The sequence below is a fragment of the Lithobates pipiens genome, unplaced genomic scaffold, assembly GCF_037356315.1.
Source record: "Lithobates pipiens isolate NorthernLeopardFrog02 unplaced genomic scaffold, aLitPip1_a1.2 Scaffold_3, whole genome shotgun sequence".
NCBI classification, from domain to species: Eukaryota; Metazoa; Chordata; class Amphibia; order Anura; family Ranidae; genus Lithobates; species Lithobates pipiens.
Genome location: NW_027507790.1, coordinates 57,773,677 through 57,792,892, shown reverse-complemented (window position 1 = coordinate 57,792,892; position 19,216 = coordinate 57,773,677).

Here is a 19,216-nt window from a genome sequence, read left to right as displayed (position 1 = left end):
TGCACACATCTCAGTAGGGATTTTGTCCCTCTCCTCTTTGCAGATTCTTTACAAGTCATTAAGGTTTTGAGGCTGTTTGGTAACTCGAACCTTTAGCTCCCACCACATATTTTCTATGGGATTAAGGTCTGGAAACTGGCTAGGCCACTCCAGGACCTTAATGCGCTTCTTCTTGAGCCACTCAAGAAGAAGTGACCCAAAACACATGGCCAAGGCCACTTGTTATACTAGAATGTTGTAAAGAGCTGAGCAAACTGTTGGCGCTATATAAAACCTGTATAATAATAATAAAAATAATACCCATCCACATCCCATTTTCAATGCCCTGGCTGAGGAAAGGAAGTTCTCACCCAAGATTTGACAGTACTTGGCCCCTGTCCATCGTCCCTTTGATTCGGCTAAGTTGTCCTATCTCCTTAGCAGAAAACACCCCGAAAGCATAATATTTCCACCTCCAAGTTTGATTGTGGGGATGGTGTTTTTGGAGTCTTAGGCAGCACCCCCCCCCCCCCTCCTCCAAACACAGCGAGTTGAGTTGATGCCAAAGAGCTTGATTTTGATCTCATCTGACCACAACACTTTCACCCAGGTCTCCTCTGAATCATTCAGTTGTTCATTAGTAACTTCAGATGGGCCTGTACATGTGCTTTCTTGAGCAGGGGGACCTTTTGGGAGCTGCAGGATTTCAGTTCATCATGGTGTAGTGTGTTACCAATTGTTTTCTTGGTGATTTTGGTCCCAGCTGCCTTGAGATTATTGGCAAGATTCTTCCGTGTAGTTCTGGGCTGATTCCTCACCGTTCTCATCATTTAAACTCCACGAGGTGAGCTCTTGCATGGAGCCCCAGACTGAGAGAGATTGACAGTTATGTTGCGTTTCTTTCATTGAGAATAATTACACCAAACGTTGTCACTCTCTCACCAAGCTGCTTGGCGATGGTCTTGTAGCCCATTACAGCCTTGTGAAGGTCAACAATCTTGTCCCTGATGTCCTTGGATATCTCTTTGGTCATGGCCATGGTAGATTGAAATCTGATTGAATGATTGCTTCTGTGGACAGGTGTATTTTATATAGGTAACAGGGCTGAGATTAGGAGCACTCCCTTTAGGAGCGTGCTTCTAATCTCAGCTAGTTACCTGTATAGAAGACACCTGGGAGCCAGAAATCTTGCAGATTGATAGGGGATTAAATACTCATTTCACTCATTAAAATGCAAATCAATTTATAACCTTTTTGAAATGTGTATTTCCGGAATATTTTTGTTGTTATTCTGTCTCTCACTGTTAAAATAAACCTACCATTAAAATTATAGACTGATCCTTTCTTTGTCAGTGGGCAAACATACAAAATCTGCAGGGGATCAAATAAATTTTCCCCTGACTGTATATGTAAAGCCCTGCGTAAATTGACGGTACTATACAAGTACCTGAAATAAATAATTAAGCTGTCTAGCAAAAGTGGTCATTAGAGGATTGACACTAAACAGGAGTGATGTCATCCTGCACCAGTCAAACAAGACAGCTGAATCCCAACACCTGGAAGAAACCAAGGAGAAAATGCCGTAAAGGGACCTTGCAGGTGTTGAACTGTTAGAACATGGGTAAATATTTCTCACTTTAGTTTTGTTTTAATATATTTATGTAAAACCTTTATCCCAGAAGGAAAAAAAAATGTTGATGTAATTGATTAAAAAGTGTTCGTTCAACTATAATATGTTAGTCAAGTCCATCTAAATCTGTTAGTACATCTTATGCCGCATACACACAAATCCATCTGACAATTCGATCGTGTGTGGGCTCCAGCGGACTTCTTCTTCCCAAAAGTCCAACGGATCTAGAAATAAAACTTGCTTCAAATCTTTCCGACTGTCTTCTGTGTGCTAGTCCGACGGATTAAAACCTGACGCTAGGGCAGCTATTGGCTACTGGCTATGGACGTCCTTATTCTATATCATAACGTTTGAATTTGTTGGACTTTTGGAGTGATCGTGTGTGGCCAAGTCAGTACGTTTGAAAGTCTAGCGGACCTCAGCTGCAAAGTCCGTCGGATTGTCCGCCGGACAAAGTCTGTCGAAAAGTCTGGTCGCGTGTACGCGGCATTACACTACCCACTCACCAGATTGACAATGCTGCTATCCAAATATTTCTCTGTTGCTCCTCTATCCAGAGTGGAGACCCTAGGACAGGAAGTGTGTTACTGGCTTGATCGCTGGGTGAAATGAAGAGAGAAAAAAAAAGAGAAAAGTAATGCAGTTGACCATATTTAACCATTTCACGACCGGCGCACGCCGATGTACATCGGCAGAATGGCACGGGCAGGCATATTGGCGTACAGGTACGTCCAATTTTAAATGTAGCAGTGCCATTTGGGACCCCGTGAGTCCGGTCGCGTGTCCCGCGGACTCGATCGCCGCGGGCATACCCGCGATCATCTCACGGGGCAGCTGAACGAGGAGATGCTGTTGTAAACAGCATCTCCCCATTCTGCCTAGCAACAAGTGACGTTGATCTCTGCTCCATGTGATTGGAGCAGAGATCAGTGTTCACTAAAACAAAGCCCAGCCCCCCACAGTTAGTAACACGCCCCTAGGAACACTTAACCCCTACACTGCCACCCCCTGGTTAACCCCTTCACTGCCAGTGTCATTTACACAGGAATCAATGCATTTGTATAGCAGTGATTGCTGTATAAATGACAATGGTCCCAAAAATGTGTCAAAAATGTCCGATGTGTCCGTCCCAATGTCGCAGTCACATTAAAAATCACTGATCGCCGCCATTACCTAGTGAAAAAAAAATTATTAATAAAAATGCCATAAAACTATCCCCTATTTTGTAAACCCCAAAACTTTTGCGCAAACCAATTAATAATCGCTTATTGCAATTTTTTTACCAAAAATATGTAGAAGAATACGTATTGGCCTAAACTGAGGGAAAAAAAAGTTTTTTTTATATAATTGTGGGGGATATTTATTATAACAAAAAGTAAAAAATAATGTGTTTTTTTCAAAATTGTCACTCTATTTTTGTTTATAGCGCAAAAAATAAAAAACGCAGGGGTGATCAAATACCACCAAAAGAAAGCTCTATTTGCGAGGAAAAAAAGGACGTCAACTTTGTTTGGGAGCCACATCGCACGACCGCGCAATTGTCAGTTAAAGCTACGCAGTGCTGAATCGCAAAAAGTGGTCTGGTCTTAAGCCAGCAAAATGGTCCGGTCTGTAAGTGGTTAAATATCGGTAAGCTGCAATATAATAATTATGGGCAGGAAGTTCAATACCATCTCCATTCTGACTGGATAAGCCATTAGCAGATACAACTTACCTTACTAAATGTTCTTTGGCACTACACGGAATTCCCCACTGCTTCTCTGCTATCCGGTAACAGAGTAAATGGTCTTTAATCTGCAGTGAAATAACCAGGATTTAGCAAACTATCATCAGGTCCAGGCAACTGAAGGGGGCTTATATGTATGTAAATAGCAAACAACATGCAAAGTAACTTTAAAGAGGAAGTAAACCCTGAATTCTCTTTCATTCCCTGCAAAGGCAAAGCATAATGGACTACTATGCATCGCATTGTAGTCCATTATGTGTCACTTACCTGACACAGGAGCCAGCGATGTCACCGCTGTCCCCTGTAGTCCGGCGCATCTATCTTCTCGGTGGGTCTCGCTGCTCCGCCGCTGTCATTCGGCGAAGCCGCGATGACGTCACTCCTGCGAATGAGCATGGGAGCCACCACGCGCGGCATCTTGGCCGTTGACGGTGGCGCGCTCAGTGCGCTGCTGTCTACGGCGCATGCGCCGTAGACAGCGGTGCCTGTCTTTCGCCAAATATCTCCTAAACCGTGTAGGTTTAGGAGATATTTCTTGGACCTACAGGTAAGCCTTAATCTAGGCTTACCTGTAGGTCAAAGTGTGTTGTAAGGGTTTACAACCACTTGAAGTATGCTCAAGGCCCTGTTGGAGGGGTAAACTTAAAGCTGAGTTGTATATGTAAACTGGTAATGTTTTTGGAACATGTGCTCCTAAAAACCTATGAGGTGCAATTAGGTCTCTTGACCCAGTTTGAGTTTTTGTAGAATGGTTTAGTCAGAATAATAGAAACAGAAAGCTTTTGTATCACAGTTACTCTTTGCAACATCTTGTTTAATAGGCCAATAGGTGTGCCTTTATGTAAATCTAGAGCAGGTGAATTTCACAGTCCTATTCTGATTAAAGGATAATTATTCTGTCAGCTTTGGCAACGCACCTAACAAAATGCAGGAGGTTGGAAGGAAAGATATTGCTGAACAATTATGGTGTAATTACAGAGCAATTAGAATGCATTACGCATGTCCTGTACAGTAACAATTTCACTGACCTCCAAAACTATTATTCCCAAGGGTTGGGGTTTGTAAGAAACAAGCATTGATTGGAGCCCAGCAGTAGGTGAGCAAATTATATGTACCTGCAGGACAATATTTTAGTGATAAGCCACCAACATCTACTTACTTGAATTGTCTGTGGTTGCTAAGAGATATACTGACCTAATTTTCCTTTTCTCATGCACTGATAGCTTGAAAGAAGCAATTGTTTGATTTGCCTTTAGTACAACCAGGAAATGTTTTCATTTTGGGTAGAATAGGAAATTGTTACCCCTCTCCTGTATGCATTTTGTGTCCCTGCTAGGTAGATTTACCCTCTCCATTTGTCCTGGTGACCATTATTACTGAAACAAAAAATTCAGTAAATGTTACAAGGGAGGCTAAATTTTCAAATGAAAACATGTGTTTCAGAAACAACTGTCTGAGAGATTTCCTCCCACTTCCTGTTGCACCTCCAGGACAGGAAGTGAAAGACAATTTCCCCAACAGGACACAGAATCTCTACCCTACCCAAAGCTGAGAAAACTTTTTGGCAAAACTTACACTTTAAAGTGACACTAAAGCCTTATTTTTTTTAAAAAATAAGAAACGTTATATTACGCTTCCCCTGCAAGAGTGGTCGCGTTTAGCAGACAATCAGTAGGCCTGAGCAGCGTCACATGATTTGGACAGTAATATCACTGCTTCCCTGGGTCACTGACACAAGTCATTTCAGCGCAGGAGGATGGAGTAGCTGAAAATTGTTGATATGGTGATTATGGATTCCTTTGTTGAGATACTGTCATCAGAGATACTGTCGCCAGCTTTCAGGTTTTATTTGGTCAAAGCTTAAGAGCCGGTTCACACAGGGGCGACTCGGATCCGACTTCAGGTCGCCCCAGTCGCCTCAAGTCACGCTACATGTAAAAATCAATGTAAGTGAATGAGAGCCGTCTTAATGCACACTACTGAAGTCACTCCGACTTCAGAAAAGGTTCCTGTACTACTTGTATCCTACTTCTAGGCGACTGGTATCCATTGATTTCAATGGAAGTCGCCTCCAAGTCAGATCTCCATCTATATTGAGGCAACGCTCCCAGAATTATCAGCTCTCGAGAGGGAATTTATTAAAAAATGTATTTAAAAAATCCGGCATGGGTTCCCCCTCCGGGAGCATACCAGGCCCTTAGGTCTGGTATGGATTTTAAGGGGAACCCCCTACACCGAAAAAACGGCGTGGGGGCCCCCCAGATCCATACCAGACCCTTATCCAAGCACTAAGCCTGGCCGGTCAGGAAGGGGGTGGGGACGAGCGAGCGCCCCCTCCCCCCTCCTGGACCGTACCAGGCCGCGTGCCCTCAACATGGGGGGTTGGTGCTTTGAAGAAGGGGGCGCCCTGCTGCCCCCCCACCCCAAAGCACCTTGTCCCCATGTTGATGAAGACAAGGGCCTCTTCCAGACAACCCTGGCCGTTGGTTGTCGGGGTCTGTGGGTGGGGGGCTTATCGGAATCCGGGAGCCCCCTTTAATAAGGGGCCCCCAGATCCCGGCCCCCCACCCTATGTGAATGAGTAAGGGGTACATCGTAGCCCTACCCATTCACCTGGGGAAAAAATGTCAATAAAAAACACAGCACAAGTTTCAAAAGTAATTTATTAAGCAGCTCCGGGGGTCTTCTTCCGACGTCGGGGGGTCTTCTGACCACTTCTCCGCTCTGTTCGGCCTCTTCTCCCGGGGTCCGGCCTCTTCTTCCGCTCTCCGTCGTCTTCTCCCGGGCTCCGCCGCTGTCTTCTTGCAGCTCTTTTACTAGCGGAGGAGCTCGGTTCCGTCCGCCCTCTGTCCTTCTTCTCTCTTCTTTCTTCTTTCTTCTTCCGATGTTGACCCGGCGCTGTCTTCCGCTGTACTGGCTTGTGCGACGTGCGCGGCGACTTATATAGGTATGGGGCGTGGTCACCGGATGATGTCACACGGTGACCCCACCCCTTTATGACGTCACCGTCCCAGCAAGCCCGGGGCGTGACATCATAAAGGGGCTGGGTCACCGTGTGACATCATCTTGTGACCCCGCCCCATATCTATATAAGTTGCGGTGCACGTCGCACAAGCCAGTACAGTGGAAGACAGCGCTGGGTCAACATCGGAAAGTCACGTTGGAAGTCGTGTTGCCCCTGTGTGAACCCGGCTCTAAAGGGTTACTAAACCCTTATGTTTATATATTTTTTTTTAAATAACTAACATGTCATACTTACCTCATCTGTGCAGTTTGTTTTGCACAGGGTGGCCCCGATCCTCCTCGTCTAGGGTCCCCCAGCGGCGCTAGTAGCTCCTCCCCCCATCGGGAAACCAATTAGTCCAGATTTTGCGTCCATAAACACAGAAAGTCTAACTCGGCCCCGCCCCTGGATTTGATTAACAGCAGCTGGAGTCAATGTCTGCGCTGCTATCAATCTATCCAATCAAGAGCTGAGACCCCGGCCAGAGAGGGTGTTCGTGTCTCATCTTAATGCTCTTGTGGTAAAAAAAGGACATCCATTTTTGTTTGGGTACAATATCGCATGACCGCGCAACTGTCAGTTAAAGCAACTGCGAATCGTAAAAAATGGCCCAGTCATTCTGCAGCCAAATCCTCCGGGGCTGAAGCAGTTAAAGTGTTACTAAACCCACAATAGAAAAATCAGTCTGTATATACAATAAAGCATACTTGTTGCACTCAGAGTGGAACTTAAAGAGTTAATCCTGCGCATTTTGTAAAAAGGCAGTTTTATCCTGTCTTCTCTGATCCTCCCCTTCTTTTACTGTCCCCAATCCATCTCCTGATAGTACAGTGCCCTAGGAGGCACTCTGCACATGCTCAGTTTGGTGTGGATTGCTAGAGAGTTTTCTTTGGGGCGAAGGAGCATGTGATTTAGCACAGGGCCAGACAGAAAGTCAGGGGCCATGCAGCCTCATAGAACAGTCAAAGGAGAATGAAAAGTTCTTCTACAAGTTTTAACCAGTGCTCGACCAGACACTGATAGAACTCACAAGACTGCTATGTACTGCTGATGAGAAAAGGTATTTAGCAGATTATATTTACTAAAATAATTGCTTTTCCACGTTCTGTGCACTGTGGGATACCAGATATGGGAATGCAGGGTTCCGGGTTTAGTAACACCTTAAGTTCATATAGAGTTATAGTGTTATAATATATGTGCCCAGGTCAAATTTCATAAATAGAGTTCACATCCATTTTAACCGCAGATACTGAGTGTATATCTAAATTGTAACAGACAGTATCTCTGCCCTGTTCTTGTTGTTATTTCACAAGATTTAGGCATGACACCAGCTATTGTTGTCCATCCTGTCCTGACCAACCTGGTCTCTGCATTGGTGAATGTTTTGAATGCTACCACACACTAGTGGAGTATTAGCATAGGGTACAGCACTGCACAGACTAAGACACACTTACACAGGATCTCCAAAGATGCCATCACGTGCCATTGGGGGTTCAAAGTAATTTTCTAGCAAAAGAAAAGTATTTTTTCATGTAAACAAAAGTATAACCAAATGGTGAGTATAGCCTCAGGTTCACATAGGACATATATCAAACTTATAAAAGTACCATCATCCAAATTTGTAATTGTAGAATGCTAGAAGATGTGGAAGTGTCTGGGCAGTTGCTGATGCTGACCCTAAACATCCACAAAACTCAAGACCTACCTATTTTAACAAGCTAGGCAACGCAGAACAGATCGAGTGCCTTGAGGCAATTCAGTTCGCATTGCAGCGCTATACAAATCATTCATTCATTCCACATCTATAAGGCTTTGGGTTTGAATGGACTATCTCGGTACTTAGTAGTGAATAACAAGTGAAAGAAAATAATAAAAAATATATAATATTTAATGAAGACAGGAAGTGTATAAATACAAACAATAAATCTTTAAAATCGTATACACCACAATTAAAGAATGGTACTGCCGGTTTCCCTCGTAGAGTTTTCTGTTGAAGAGGGGTACACAAAATTCCTCAACCGCATTTGCGGCAAAACCACTTCTTCAGGAGGATAGTCTATTGAGCAAAACATAATCAACAAAGCAAACATATATGCAAAAGAAAAATAACAAAACATTTTTTTAAATTAAACTAAGGAGACCGGCTCACCCACATGGACGGAAGCAGCAGACCAAAGGACCCATCAGATTCCCCCCACGGTGGATACGGGGGATTGTACCTAATAGACTCTGGTTGAAAGATAATAATGGAATTAGGAATTGTATTATAAAAAGTTAAGGAAACACACAGGTGTGACCAGGTGGCGAAGAAACCGATTGTGTGATAGTATGAAAAGAGGGGAAGAAAAAGAGGGGGGGAAGAAAGAAAGGGGGAAGAAATGACTAAGACGAGAAAGTAGAATAGGATAAGAAAGATAAGAGCAAAAGGGGGGGGTAGGGCAAACAGAGGAAATGGGAAAGGAGGGGGGGTTAAGGGAATTGAAGAGGGAGGGGAAGGGAGATAAGGGGGGGAGGGGGAGGAAAAGGGGAACAGGGGGAAGGTTATGGAAAAAGGGGGGGGGGGGAGAGGTGGGGAGTAGAGGGGGGGAGGGTGGCAAGGGGATAAAAAGTAAACAAAAGTGTTAGAAAGGGCCTTGTCTTCAAGTGGTTAGAAGAATGGGTGATGTGTGGCATAAGCTTCTAATGTTGTGCATTAAATAGCAGGACAGGTAACCCCCCCCCCCCCCCCCCCAATGACCCCTTTTTGGAAAGTAGACACCACAAGCTATTTTCTGATAGGCATGTTGAGTGACAATACATTTTTTATTTTATTTCTTTTCACAAAGTTGTTACTAAATATTTCATGGACTTAACATGCCTCTCAGCAAATAGCTTGTGGTGTCTACTTTCCAAAAAGGGGTCATTTGGGGGGGGGGGGGGGGGGTTGACCTGTCCTGCTATTTTATGCACAACATTAGAAGCTTATGCCACACATCACCCACTCTTCTTACCACTTGCCTCTCAGCAAATAGCTTGGGTGTCTACTTTCCAAAATGGGGTCGTTTGGGGGGAGCGAGGGGGGGGGAAATTTTGCTGTCTGGGCATTTCATGGCCTCGGAAACTGTAATAGACGGTGAGGAGTGAAATCAAAAATGTACGCCCTCAATAAGCTTAGACAGCTACAAGAAGTTGAGGGCTTTACTGGGTACAGCCCAATATGGGCTAATGGACATTATGAGGAGTTTCAGTCATTGGACTGTGGGGCTCGGTGAAGAAGACACAGGGTTATGCATTTATGACATATATTTGCTGCAGGAAGGCTAATTCCCTTCCCTGTGCTGAGGGAGCAATTCCGCAATCAGTGCTCTTCTATTAAATGCAGCTGGGGGGGGGGGGGGGCTGTGGACTCTCTCACAGACCCTGATATTCCTATATATGGCAGAGGTGTCTCTGTATAAGGCATTCATATCTAGATCCTATTCCATGATTCTCAATATTTATCTAGAAAGGTTTCCCCTGGGAGCATCGTGCAAATGGGAGAGAGATGTGGGAACATTCGAGGAGGAACAATGGGAGGAGGCACTCGACCCTGAACGTGGCCCAATGATTGTCCCAGTTATACATAATGCTCAGAGTTTACTATATGCCCATGGCATGTTTGAGCAATATATATCCTTTCAGTGACAACTTTGTGTAATTTTTCTTTTTTTTTACATTTTTCAATCACTTATGACAAATAAAATATTCAATGTGCTCAACATGCCTCTCGGCAAATTCCTTGGGGTGTCTACTTTCTAAAATGGGGTCATTTGGGGGGGGGGGTTGTACTGCCCTGCTGTTTTAGCACCTCAAGAAATTAGATAGGTAGTCATAAATTAAAAGCTGCGTAAATTCCAGAAAATGTACCCTAGTTTGTAGACGCTTTATAACTTTTGTGCAAACCAATAAATATACGCTTATTTATTTATTTTTTACCCAATACATGTGACTGAATACATTTTGGCCTAAATGTAAGACTAAAATTTACTTTATTGTATTTTTTTTTTTAACAAAAATGAGAAAATATATATATTTTTTTCAAAGTTTTTTGTATTTTTTTCATTATATAGCTAAAAATTAGAACCACAGAGGTGATCAATGCCACCAAAAGAAAGCTGGATTTGTGGGGAAAAAAGGATGCAAATTTTGCATGACCACACAATTACCAGTTAAAGCGACGCAGTGCCAAATTGTAAAAAGTGCTCTGGTCAAGAAGGGGCTGAAGTGGTTAATTGCATTGCATGTAAATTATCCAACAAGTGTGTCATATAAGCACATTCAATCAGGCAGGCCAGGTTTCTTTGTGAACAAATCACACAAACATTGTACTATAACGAGAAAATGTACCTGGTCTACACATCGATGTACCTGTCTGTGCCCACTACCAGCAATCTAGACATGGCAAATAAATGACCAGAACTGAGATGAGTTGCCAGGCACTATGAAATCGTAATGAAATCTCCTGACAGCAGCTGTGCACATTAGAGCACAATTATACTTCTTTACCTTTGACTAATAACAGCTCTTTGCAGCTAGGCCTAAAATATTTATTCTCTTCCAAATGAATAATAACATTGACTGTAAAAAGGTTATAAAAGATTTTCGGAAACTAATAAGAACTTCATCAGTCACAGAAAAAGTGGATTTAGGCCGCGTACACACGGGCGGACTGTTCGCCCAACTTTGTCCGTCCAACAGTTTCGGCAAACAGTCCGCTCAAAATTAGCATGGACGGACATGGCCACACACGACGAACGAACAGTTTGCTGAAACCGTGCGCGATGACGTGAACGGCACGTACGACGGGACGAAAAATACGACGTCCTATACACTGCATTATAACTTTCGGCGTGAAAATCCTTTCTGAGCATGCGCGCAACTTTGTTTGACGAACAAGCCTACACACGAGCGGACTGTTCGCTGAAACAAGGTTTCAGCGGACAGTTTTACGGAATTTCCGAAAAACCTTGTCCGTCAAACTGTCCGCTGAAACTGTCCGCTGAAAGCCCACACACGAGCGGACTGTCCGCCCAAACACTGTTCAGCGGACAAAGTTGGGCGAACAGTCCGCGCGTGTGTACGCGGCCTTAGGCTCGGTTTTGCAGAAATACACTTCAAACCATTTAACATGGTTTCCTATGGTAACACATTCACATCTATGCGTTTTTCATTCGTACGTTTTTGAAAAGGGTCAGGGACTTTTTTCCCACAGCTCGCTGACAGCTGAATGTAAAAACAAGAATTGCCGGCAATAAAATAAATCATCAAAAAATCCATACCAGGCTCTTGGGGTCTGGTATGGCTTTTGAGGGGAACCCTGTGACAAAAAAAAAAGTGGGGTCCCCCTGCCCCAAAGCACCCCCATGTTAAGGGCATGTGGCCTGGTATGGTTCAGGAGGGGGAAGGTGCTCGCTTGACCCCCCCCCCTTCCCTGGCCTGCAAAGCTGCTTGCTCAGATAAAGGTCTGGGTATCGATTTTGGGAGGGGGAGGCAGATAATTTTATAAAAGAAATTTGGCGTGGGGATTCCCCTCAAAATTCGATCCCGACCCCTTACCACGTGATCAGCTGTCAGCCAATGACAGCTCATCATGTGATCACAACAGAGGGACTTCAGTCCCGATCACGGCGAGCTGGGGCCAGCTCATCAGTGCCCATCTGCCCCCTGCCAGTGCCACCTAAAGTATGGGGAAAAAGTGCCACCCATCAGTGCCACCCATTAGTGCCCATAGTGCCAACCATCAGTGCCCATAGTGCTACCCATCAGTGCCCACAGTGCCACCCATCAGTGCCCACAGTGCCATCTATCAGTGCCCACAATCTGCCTCAACAACAGTGCTGCACCTCAGTACCACATATCCGTGCCCATCAGTGTCATCTACCAGTGCCCATCAGTGATGCCCATCAGTGCCCAGCAGTGCCACCTGTCAGAGCCACCTATCAGTGCCCATCAGTCCCATCTATCAGTGGTACCTATCAGTGCCCATTAGTGCCACCCATCTGTGCCACCCATCAGTGCCACCCATCAGTGCCATCTTATCTGTGCCCATCTTTGCCCATCAGTGCCACCTTATCTGTGCCCATCAGTACTGCCTTATCTGTGCCTATCGGTGCCGCCTTAACTGTGCCTTTCAGTGCCCACCAGTGCAGCCTATCAGTGCCCACCAGTGCCGCCTGATCAGCGCATTTCAATGAAGGAGAAAAATTACCTGTTTGCAAAATTTTGTAACAAACTATTAAACATGATTTTTTATTTATTTTTATTTTGCATCTTTTTTTGTTTGTTTAGCAAAAAATAAAACTCCCAGCTGTAATTAAATACCACCAAAAGAAAGATCTATTTGTGGGAAAAAAATGATAAAAATTAAATTTGGGTAAAGTGTTGTATGGCTGCGCAATTGTCATTCAAAGTGCATCAGCGCTGAAAGCTGAAAATTGGTCTGGGCAGGAGGGGGGTTTAAGTGCCCAGTAAGCAAATGGTTAACTACTTTCGGTAACTAAATCTAGCAGTTGTAACTTTACAGGTAGGTGACAAATGAGGATTTGGAGGTCTGGTCTAATTCATGAACATTACTAATGCTGGTTTTAAAAATTCTGGCAAGCACATCCACTCGAGAGACATGTCACCATTAACGTACATAAAAGATAAAAACAAAATTCCAGGATCAGCAGATCTGTGCGCACCTCTGTTTTGTGCTGAGGATCAGGGCCATCTTTAGCGCAGGGCAAACGGGGCACCTGCCCTGGGCCCAATGTTTGTAGGGGGGCCCGCACTGCTACCCACGAATTGGGGCCCCAATGAAGGTTTTGCAGAGTGTGCAGAGAACGGGAGGCTGTATTCCAGTGCTAGCCAGCTGAGAAGGGGCGGGGCCGGGAGCTCCACTGACGCTCTGACCCCGCCTCCGTACAGCTTGTATGCTCTGAACAGAGCGGCTGTAGTGAGAGCCAGTGATTGGAGTGGGAGCGTCAGTGGAGCTCCCGGCCCCGCCCCGGACCTCTGTATTCCCCAGCCAGTATAGAGGGGGCGGGTCGGGAGCTCCACGGACGCTCCCACTCCGATCACTGGCTCTCACTACACTTGCTCTGTTCCGAGCATACAGTGCTGCACGGGGGCGGGGTCAGAGCGTCAGTGGAGCTCTCGGCCCCGCCCCCTCTCAGCTGGCTGGCGCGGGAATACAGCCTCCCATGTCCTCTGTGCACTTTGCAAAACCTTAATTGGGGCCCCAATTCACGGGTAACGGGCCCCCCTACAAAGCACCAGTGGAGCTCCCGGCTGTTTGTAGTGAGATCAGAGAATGGAAGCCCCGCCCACATACCTCTAAATGTATGTAGTGTGTTTGGCTGCTCAGGTATGTGCTTGCACCCATAAAATGCCTGACTGCTTAAACCCCGAGCTGTGTTATTCAACTGTCAAGCTGTGCGTTGCTAAAAGTTCTCTGACCATCACTTGTAGCATGTCCGCAGTCTCTGATTGTCTCCTGCAGTATGTCCGCAGTCTCTGATTGTCTCCTGCAGTATGTCCGCAGTCTCTGATTGTCTCCTGCAGTATGTCTGCAGTCTCTGATTGTCTCCTGTAGTATGTCCGCAGTCTCTGATTGTCTCCTGCAGTATGTCCGCAGTCTCTGATTGTCTCCTGTAGTATGTCCCCAGTCTCTGTCTCCTGCAGTCTCTGATTGTCTCCTGCAGTATGTCCGCAGTCTCTGATTGTCTCCTGCAGTATGTCCGCAGTCTTTGATTGTCTCCTGCAGTATGTCCGCAGTCTCTGATTGTCTCCTGCAGTATGTCCGCAGTCTTTGATTGTCTCCTGCAGTATGTCCGCAGTCTCTGATTGTCTCCTGCAGTATGTCCGCAGTCTCTGATTGTCTCCTGCAGTATGTCCGCAGTCTCTGATTGTCTCCTGCAGTATGTTCGCAGTCTCTGATTGTCTCCTGCAGTATGTCCGCAGTCTCTGATTGTCTCCTGCAGTATGTCCGCAGTCTCTGATTGTCTCTTGCAGTATGTCTGCAGTCTCTGATTGTCTCCTGCAGTATGTTTGCAGTCTCTGATTGTCTCCTGCAGTATGTCCACAGTCTTTGATTGTCTCCTGCAGTATGTCCGCAGTCTTTGATTGTCTCCTGCAGTATGTCTGCAGTCTTTGATTGTCTCCTGCAGTATGTCCGCAGTCTTTGATTGTCTCCTGCAGTATGTCTGCAGTCTCTGATTGTCTCCTGCAGTATGTCCGCATTCTCTGATTGTCTCCTGCAGTATGTCCGCAGTCTTTGATTGTCTCCTGCAGTATGTCCGCAGTCTCTGATTGTCTCCTGCAGTATGTCCGCAGTCTCTGATTGTCTCCTGCCGTATGTCCTCAGTCTCTGATTGTCTCCTGTAGTATGTCCGCAGTCTCCGATTGTCCCCTGCAGTATGTCTGCAGTCTCTGATTGTCTCCTGCAGTATGTCCGCAGTCTCTGATTGTCTCCTGCCGTATGTCCGCAGTCTCTGATTGTCTCCTGTAGTATGTCCGCAGTCTCCGATTGTCCCCTGCAGTATGTCCGCAGTCTCTGATTGTCTCCTGTAATATGTCTGCAGTCTCTGAACCTCTCCTGTAGTATGTCTGCAGTCTCTGACACTCTCCTGTAGTATGTGTATTAATGTGCCCCTTTACTTGCTCAATTATTTAGGATTGCTCCACTGCTCAGTGAGAGGTAATGATGTGTATTAGCCTGTAGCAAACAATCAGCGAACAGTAGTGATCTGCTTTAATCTCTAGCAGCCAATCAGTAAGTGGTAATGATGTGCATTAACCTTCAGCAACCAATCGGCAAGCAGAAATTATGTGTTGTAACCTCTAGCAACCACCCAGCGAGCAGTAAGGATAGGCTGTAACCTCTGGCAAACAATTGCAATCACTGCGTGATCTGCTGCAGTAAACGGATTTTGAGTCTACCTGCTATTTTTTGTATGTCTCAGAATGGAGGGGGGGGGGGGCCCAATAAAATGTTTGCCCAGGGCCCAATCAAAATTAAAGACGGCCCTGCTGAGGATCACTAAAATGATAGTGTGTTTGTGGGGGGGGGGGGGGGTGTTAGTGCTGGCTTTGGGCAGCATGAAAGAGAGTGTAACAGACATTCTCAGATTAGACAACTTCAGCCAGCAACCCTGCTGGGAACCCATAGTCCAGTCTTAATAATGTGGCCAAGTTTCAGGCAGTCTGCAACCCAGACGTATGATTCCAAACCCGAACTGTCCAGGTGAATCCCGGACAGGTGGCAACCCTACTTATTATCACCATTGAATGCTATCACAAGCGAAAATCCTTCTCCATGATGGCAGTGCCATGGCAAAATGGATCAGGTTTGAGTTATATCAAGAACAAAAATGTAAGCCCTTTAGATCAAAGAAGTGATACTAACCTTTTAGTTTGTTTTTATATTCAGTACTTTATCTTCAGTTTTGTTAATAGCAATGGCAAAAATATCTGAGATATGCCAGGTAGAAAGTTCACATACCTTATCAGTACTGTACAATAATCAATTTCCAGGCTATAAAATTGTAAAACAATAAACGATTTGATTTATCTTTTTGTCTTTAGCTGTCTTACTTAACCGGTTCCCGACCGGCGCATGTCGATGTACGTAGGCAGAATGGCATGGCTGGGCAAATGGGTATATCTGTACATCCCTTTAAATTTGCCGCCATGCCATCGCGTGAGCACCGGCGGTAGCACGCACACGCCGGCTGGGACCTCAGTGAGTTGGGTCCTGTGGACTCGATCACTGCAGGGATACCCACGATCGCTTCACGGAGAGGAAGAACGGGGAGATGCTGATATAATCAAGCATCTCTCTGTTCTGCCTAGTGACAGTGTCACTGATCTCTGCTCCCTGTGATCGGGAACAGAGATCAGTGATGTGTCTCACGTAGCCACACCCCTCCACAGTTAGAATCACTCCCCAGGACATACTTAACCCTTACACTGCCCCCTAGTGGTTAACCCCTTCACTGCCAGTGTCATTAACACAGGAATCAGTGCATTTGTATAGCACTGATTGCTGTATAAATGACAATGGTCCCAAAAATGTATCAAAAATGTCTGATGTGTCCGCCATAATGTCACAGTCACGATAAAAATCGCTGATCACCACCATTACTAGTAAAAAAAGAATAAAAATGCCATAAAACTATCCCCTATTTTGTAAACGTGATAACTTTTGTGCAAACCGATCAATAAATGCTTATTGTGGTTTTTTTTTACCAAAAATATGTAGAAGATTACGTATCGGCCTAAACTGAGGGAAAAAAATTGTTTTTTTATATATTTTTGGGGGATATTTATTATTGCAAAATGTATAAAATAATGCGTTTTTTTCAAAATCAATGTTTTTTTTGTTTATAGCGCAAAAAATAAAAACCGCAGGGGTGATCAAATACCACCAAAAGAAAGCTCTATTTATCGGAAAAAAGGATGTAAATTTTGTTTGGGAGCCACGACGCACGGCAGTTGTCAGTTAAAGCGACGCAGTGCCGAATCGCAAAAAAGTGCTCTGGTCTTTGCCCAGCAAAATGGTCCGGGGGTTAAGTGGTGAAAACGTAAAGCTGGTAATAACTTTAGAGATTGTTGATCTGGGAAATAATGGATTGATCTGTAAGGAAATTCGCCCCCCCCTCCCCCCCATTGGAGCAAATTGGATCATGCTTTATTGTTTTGTTTTCCCCCCCTTCCTCTGGATCAATTGTGTATATAGAAATGTGTATTTGGAGGTTTTCTAGGTGTATTTTTTTTTTCTCTTGGTTGAACTAGATGGATTTGTATATTTCTACAACCTAACTAATTTATCAATGGCATTAAGCCTTGTACACACAAATGGATTTTCAGCAGGGAATTGTGTGATGACAACTGTTAGTACGCTCCATCAGACAATTGTTGTCCAACTTTCAGCCAACAAATGTTGGATGGCAGGCTAGTAAATTTTCAGCGGACAATGGTCTGTTGTCAGATTTTCATATTGTGTGTACACAAGTCTGTCACACAAAGGTCCAAAGTACAAACATGCATGCTCGAAATCAATGCTCACCAAACACAACATTAGCAGAAGGTGCCCAAAGGGTGGCGCTCAAGAGCTGAAATTCCACGTAGTACATCGCTACCTTCATGTTTGTTGGCTGACAATTGTGTGCCGTTAGTATGCAAGACAAAATCCAGGCACACGCCCTTCAGATAAAAGTCTGATACTTTGTTGGCCAACAATCTGATCCTGTGTATGAGGCTTTAGTCTGCCCATATAAGTTATATGTCAAAAGTAAACTTATTCAAAAAGACTGGCTTGCCATACACAGTCACAAACATATCTTTAAGCCTGGGTTCACACTATAGCGATGTGGGAGCCAGTGCGATTCAAGCACCGGTTCCCGCATCGCATCTCCCCCGCAGGCAGTTCACACTGCCCTCTGCAAACTGCTCTGGGTGTCAATGCAATGTTAATGACACCCCCAGATCAGTTCACAGTTCGCAGTGCAAACTGTAGATTTGGACAGGAATCGGATCGCATGGGTGTTCTCACCCATGCGATCCGATTCCAGTGAGGGGGAAAAAGTCCCTGCCCCTTTTTCTGTGCGAATCCAATGCGACTTCAGCCATAAAACTGTATGGCTAAACTCGCATTGCACAGACATCTCATGTGATGTGATGTGCGGGTGCAAATCATATGCAATGTATGAACCCAGTCTTAAACTACATGGCTTAATTTTCATGCTGAGCAAAAGAAAATCTGTCTATTCCCTGTTGGAGCTAAAAAAAAAAAAAAACCTGGAAAAAATGTCCGTAATAGCTTTTTGTAGTAGCATTTTAGCAGCATTTAGGTGAGTTTTTGCTGGAAAACCACTCCAAGAAACTCTACAAAAACATTTTTTTTTCTGTGCTTAAACGCTGAAGCTCAAAAAATGCTAATAGCCTAAAGTAGTGTGCATGGACACATAGGATAACACTATTTTGCTAATAACAGCTACTAGGAGCTTAAAAAAACGCTAGTGTGCATGGAGCCTCAACCATGGATGGAGGAAACTCCACTGCCAGCTACTGTATTCAGCGCCTGAATATCTGAACAGTAATTTCATAAATTAGGAAGCTGCCATTGTGCGGCCAATAATTTTCCACCCAGCTCAGTTGATTTTTGTTACTTGCAGGGCCACGTGTGGCTCAAATTTTGGTCAAATCAGACAGAGTTGGTCAAATTTTGAACCATGTATGGCAGGCTTTACAAAGAATGACATGATGTGACAGATCTGTCTGTGATCACTCTAATGCCACGTATACAAGATCGGAAATTCTTCCAGCAAAAGACCGATGAGAGCTTTTGGTCGGAAAATGCGACCGTGTGTATGCTCCATCAGACTTTTCTGGCGGAATTCCCTGCACCAAAAAATTGAGAGCAGGTTCTCAATTTTTCGGTCGGAAAAGTTCCTATCCAAAAATGTGTTTGTGTGTATGCAATTCCGACACGCAAAAACTCACGTATGCTCAGTCTGGTAAAACTAACGTTCGTAATGGAGATGGCACATTCCTCACGCTGACATTTTAAAAATAGTTTAATGCAGAGCATTCTCTTCTTCTTTATAATGTTAGAACAGGGGTCTTAAAACTTTTCAAACAAAGGGCCACTTTATTGTCCTTCAGACTCTAGGAGGGCCAGATTGTGGCCAGCAGGGGCATAAAGTGTCACGGGCCCAGCATCAGTTAGAATAAATATGGCCTCAGGATTGATGGTCAGTAGGAGTATTCCCCCTATTAGTAGGAGGAATAGTATTCCATCATTGGTATCGGTAGAAGATATAGTGCCCTATTGTTGGTGTCAGAGAGGAATCGTGCCTCATATCAGTGGAAGAAA